The following is a 6,082-nucleotide window of genomic DNA, read 5'->3' as shown; positions in this document are numbered from 1 at the left end:
CGAACATTATTTTTTTCTAATAACAAATTAATCAATAGTACTTTTAGTCATGACTTATCCACTCCAGGACGCAGACAGACATGCATCACCAGCGGCGGATCCACAGGGAGCCCCCCCTAATTTCTTGATTTCAAGCCTAATTACTGTAGCAAAAGCTTGATTTCGCCATTAAATCTTCATGTAAATCAACATCTCCATTATTTTAGCCCCCCTTATCCCGCATCGTGCATCCGCCACTGTGCATCACACTGATTCAATTCAGTGAGAGCCATTCAGAAACAGCCAGCTTTTCACCAGCCGGCCGGTTCCCACTTCCCAGCCCGTACCGTACCGGCCAGCGCTCACTGTCTGTCTCTCGGTCTCTGTCCCCGTGGAGATCGAGCTCAATTCTGATTTCTCCGTCCCAGCTCGGCGTCGTCAGTCACTCTGGAGCTAAAACCCGCAGAGGTCGAATTAGCACACGAGGTGATGCATTTGGCTTTGTTTGGAGTGTGAACCGTGACACAGAACCATGCATGCAATGCAAAGGCATTCGGCGAGGCAGACGCAGGCAGCAGCTTTTGGTGCGGTACGGTGGCATGCTAATGCAGGGGATGAGGGATCGATCGATCGAGAGAGGGGACAACAGCAGCCAACGGGGCCCATGCAAAGGCTCCCTTCAGCTTATCTCATATTCGATTTGTTCAGATTTTTTTTTAATCAAAACAGTATTTTTCTCTCATAATAATTTAATCAAAATAGTGTTTTTCAGTCAGTTTTAACTAAAATTCAGCCAGCCAAAGAGGCCACTCTACGATACGACACGACGCTCGCTAGCTGCCTCTCTATTCAAAACCAAAGGCATCTGCTTTGATCCTCCCGTGGGCTGCGCCCTGTGGCTGTGGGGGCGACGCATGCAGCATGCAACGACGACGAAACTCAACGAATTCTTATATGTAGAAAAAAAAACGATTTCTTATATGTGCCATAAAACTTTTATCTCTCACTTCCGTGGTACTATTTTTAATTGTTTTTTCTCTCTCCTTTGTGTAGGGCTTTATGCCATTCAAAGTTGTTTTCATTAGTTATGTTATTATTAAAACAATAAAACTAGTTAGCATGTCAACTTTACTAGCAACCGTGCTCGTAGCTTGCAATGAAACCCATTATGTCTTCAAATCGTACTTCGTACTACTACTGGACGTGAGTTGTTCTGACTTATACTAACACAGCTTGTGAATCTGGTTTACGAGGGTATTTGTTTCCTAGTCAAACTACGCCATGCACATGTGTGGCGGCGAAATCGAGCACCACAACCGTGGTAGAAAAATGAACTGCAAAAGCTGTACATGTCTAACTTTAATCAATAACCAAACAGTAACGTGGCAGCCTTGGATGTGGTTTGGCGTGTGATGGCTAAGAACCAAACACTCCCTACATACCGAACATGAAGGGCATCAGGACAGGGTTGTCATATCAGATTTGGATTAGACCTATTGACATGTGGAGGATGAGCATGAGGTGAGTTTTTAGATATAATATTCAGTATGTTTAGATGTATAATAAAAATAATGTTTTAGAATATCTAAATGTCTTATAATTTGAAACGAAGAGAGTATTTTTTAGGACGGATATGCAGTCGGTTACACGGCTATTTGCGTACGTACTCTGTATCTAACAGGAGTACTACATCCTACTAGAGAGGCAGATGCAGCGGCAGGAGCTCGGCTGCTTTCCTTATGTCTGAGGAGGTGTTTGTTCCCGCTCCAACTTTAGTCGCTGTCACATGTATGGGGTATTAAATATAGACTAATTATAAAACTAAATGCACAGATTAAGACTATTTTGCGAGACGAATTTATTAAGTCTAATTAGTCCATGATTTGACAATGTGATGCTATAGTAAATCTGTGCTAATGATGAATTAATTAGGTTTAATAAATTTATCTCACGGATTACCAACAGATTATATAATTTGTTTTTTATTAGTATCCGAACAACCTGAAAGAATATGTGGTAACTATGGTTGCCTATCTCGGCTCACCATAGGCTCCATGTTTATATAGAACATGTTACAGATATAGTTGGTTTAAGTTAAGACTCCCGTGTAAATAGATTACAACTGTCCTATGTTTAAACTATCCTATCTATGGGAGTCCTAACCGAACCAGCTATGTACAACTCCAAGAATATCTCTAACACCCCCTCTCAATCAAAGCTTTCAGCCACTTGCAAGATTTAGATTGTGCACAAAATCATTTAGTTTAGCAACTGGCAACGCCTTAGTAAATCCATCAGCCAACTGGTCCTTGGTAGAAATAAGCCGGACTTGGAGTTGTCTCTTAAGAACTCTTTCTCGGACAAAATGAAAGTCAATCTCTATATGTTTAGCTCTTGCATGAAACACTGGATTTGCTGACAAATAAGTTGCACCTAAATTGTCACACCACAGAATTGGAGCACGCCTTAATTTTATACCAAGCTCGGCCAGCAACTGTTCGAGCCATATCAATTCTGCCGTTGCATTTGCCATAACCTTGTATTCTGCTTCAGTACTAGAACGAGAGACAGTGGGCTGTTTCCTTGCGCTCCATGATATCAGGTTAGCACCAAAAAATATAGCAAATCCTCCTGTGGAGCGCCTGTCATCAACATCACCAGCCCAGTCTGCATCTGAAAAGGCACTCAGTGAAAAATAAACTGCTTTCTGAATGCGCAACCCCAAACTAATAGTGTACTTGATATACCGTAGTATCCTCTTTACAGCAGTCCAGTGTATTGTTGTCGGATTATGAAGAAATTGACACACTCGGTTAACAGCAAAGGACAGATCAGGCCGAGTAATAGTAAGATACTGTAGACCGCCCACAACACTTCTATAACGTGTACTATCTTCTGCACTTAGCGGTGTACCTTCATAACTGGACAGCTTCTCAGTAGCGGATAACGGAGTCGTGCATGGCTTACAGTCAAGCATACCTACCCGTGTTAAGAGATCTTGGGCATATTTTGCTTGAGAAAGAATTATTCCTTCCTTGTCTTCTTTAACTTCAATGCCGAGAAAATAATGAAGCTTACCAAGATCCTTAAGAGCAAAGTCTTCACGAAGGTCTGCTAGGAGGGCTGTGACTGCCTCAGGCGCATTGCTTGTAACAATGATGTCATCCACATAAATAAGCATATAGATTGTTATACCACCTTTATTATAAATAAATAAGGAGGTATCTGATTTTGAGAAGACGAAACCCAAGGAAATTAACTTGGTACTTAACCTGGAGTACCACGCACGAGGGGCCTGTTTCAATCCATAAATAGCCTTATCTAGTTTGCACACATAATTAGGAGCATCTGAACTTTCAAATCCTGGTGGTTGTTTCATATAAACTTCCTCTTCCAGAACGCCATGAAGAAACGCATTCTGTACATCTAGTTGCTTTAAGCACCAACCCCTGGAAATTGCAACAGAAAGTACCAAACGCACAGTGGCTATCTTCACCACAGGGCTGAAGGTATCTTCGTAATCAATACCATATCGTTGCTTAAACCCTTTGGCAACTAATCGAGCTTTATACCTGTCAATGCTCCCATCAACTTTCTTCTTAATTTTGTATACCCATTTACAATCGATTATATTCTGCCTTGACTTAGGTGGCACTAGTCGCCATGTTTTATTTTTCTTTAGTGCATCAAACTCAGTTTCCATAGCTTGCTTCCACTTCGGATCACCCAACGCATCTTGAATCGTGTTGGGTTCCCCCGTTGCACTGAAGAAACCATACCTGATAATGCCATCACATAGGCGCTTAGGCTTCACTATTCCGCTCTGCAGTCGAGTCTGATGGCGGTGCGTCGCAGCCACTGGTGAAGTCAACGGCGAAGAAGCAGCAGCATCAGCGGCGCTAGAAGTCGAGCCGGTAGGTGCGCCAGGAATCAAATCAGGGAAAGCAGCGGCCGCGCCAGGCGTCTCACCCGTGGGAACAGCAGCGCCAGACGTCAGGCTTGTGGGAGCAGCGGCAGGCGATGGTACAGGTGGCGTGCATGCAGGCGGAGCCGAGTCCTCAGCCGGAGAAAATTGAGCCGTGGCCTCACCAGCCTCGGTAGCTGTGCTTGGGGAGACATCCTCTGTATCTGGTGCGCCGACAGATCCTGCACGGGAACTGGTGCCCGGATCCTCTGCACTAGGGAGCACCGAAGGTCTAGGAAACGCCTGTGCACCAGGAGCTGCAGTTGTAGTATGATCACCATGTTCTGTCTGCTGCATGCTATCATCATCAGATGCATTAGTAATGTTAGGATCATAACAATTGTCATCCCCCGGATTCCGAAGAGAGGAAGAAAGAAGCACGATTTCTTTTCGAAGGAGGGCTCCAGCATTAGGATGAAGGGTGGCAAAGGGAAAAATGTTTTCATCGAAGACCACATCGCGGGAGATATAGATGCATCCCGTGGAAATATCCAAGCACTTAAAACCTTTGTGCATGGAACTGTAACCTAGAAAGGCGCACTGTGTGGAACGAAAAGATAACTTTCGAGAGTTATAAGGCCGAAGATTTGGCCAACATGCGCACCCAAACACACGCAGGTTGCTATAGTTAGGTTGTTCATTAAGGAGCCGAATTGCAGGAACCTCAAAATTGATAACTTTGCTAGGAAGCAAGTTAATGAGATATGTAGCAGTAAGAAAAGCTTGATCCCAAAATTTCAGGGGCATAGATGCATTTGCAAGAAGAGCAAGCCCTACTTCAACAATGTGACGGTGCTTGCGTTCAGCAGCTCCATTTTGTTGGTGAGCATGAGGGCAAGAGACACGGTGACTAATGCCAATTTTCTGGAAGAAAGAATTTAATTTCTCATATTCACCACCCCAATCTGACTGGAGGGAAATAATTTTTCGAGAGAATTTGCGTTCTACCAATTGTTGAAAATCTTTAAAGACTTGGAGGACATCAGATTTTTGGCGAAGAAGATAGATCCAAGTATATTTCGAATAGTCATCAATAAAGCTCACATAGTAATTGTGGCGGCCAACAGAAGTGGGAGCAGGACCCCACACATTAGAAAAGATTAATTCTAGGGGAGCATTAGAAATTTTATTGGACACTGGATACGGAAGCTGATGGCTCTTGGCCTTCTGACACGAATCACAAATGGACTCAACACTTTTACTACTAGCATACGGTAGACTATTTGAACTAAGAATTTTTTGAACTATAGGGATAGCAGGATGACCAAGACGGCTATGCCATAAAGAGGTTGACGGCGCCTGGGCAGCAAGAGCTTCTGGATCCGGCCTCCCTTCTCCAGAAGATGCACCAGAGACAAGAGGATAAAGACCATCTTTGCATCTACATTGAAACAGGATCTTCTTCGTGTCCTTGTCCTTGATAACAAAAAAATCAGGATAAAATTCAAGGTAGGCGTTATTGTCTTTAGCTAGCTTATGAACGGAAGCAAGACTTTTGGTTGCTGAGGGGACATGAAGGATATTTTTAAGAAAAAGATTACTGGTAGGGGTATGAACAACTGTATGACCAACATTACTAATTTGCATACCTGTGCCACTTGCGGTGTGCACTTGATCACGCCCATTATATCGATCTCGAACTGAAAGTTTCTCCAATTCGCCAGTCACATGATTTGTGGCTCCACTATCAGCATACCAATTTGTGTCAATGCCATAAGCTTCATTGGGTCGTCCATGGTACTGATCATCATCTTCATAGCGGAAGTAACATTGTTTAGCTTCATGATTGTCCTTCTTACAAATCTGACATGGTGTCTTCTTGTTATTCTGTACGTTGCTCCTTTGATTATTGGGATTGTTGCTATTTTGTCTCATGCGCCCTTGATTTGATCTGCCATTGCCACGGCGACCTCCAGAACGACCACGGCCTCCACGGCCTCTTGATGCTAAATTTGCTGAGGATTGGAACTGACCAACCCCTTGATACATCTCGAGCCGAAGATCATATTCCATGAGAAGTGAGTACAACTCCGAGAGAGAAAGATCTCCTGACCGGCCCATCATAGAAGAGACAAAGGGGTGATAATCAAAATCTAAACCATTAAGAATATGAGCGATAACCTCATCATCATTGATGGT

At 43.5% G+C, this 6,082-nt stretch overlaps 1 non-coding gene across 1 annotated transcript; it reads right to left on the bottom strand.

Annotated features, from left to right (window-relative positions):
• Nucleotides 1-5,943: 5,943 nt before the first annotated feature.
• Nucleotides 5,944-6,082, bottom strand: LOC136553094 (small nucleolar RNA Z247). Its single transcript, XR_010783002.1, has one exon. It is a non-coding gene; the product is annotated as a small nucleolar RNA Z247 (small nucleolar RNA).

The sequence above is a fragment of the Miscanthus floridulus genome, chromosome 4 (assembly GCF_019320115.1).
Source record: "Miscanthus floridulus cultivar M001 chromosome 4, ASM1932011v1, whole genome shotgun sequence".
NCBI lineage: Eukaryota > Viridiplantae > Streptophyta > Magnoliopsida > Poales > Poaceae > Miscanthus > Miscanthus floridulus.
The sequence above is the reverse complement of the archived record's forward strand: the minus strand, read 5'-3'. Positions and strand labels throughout refer to the sequence as shown.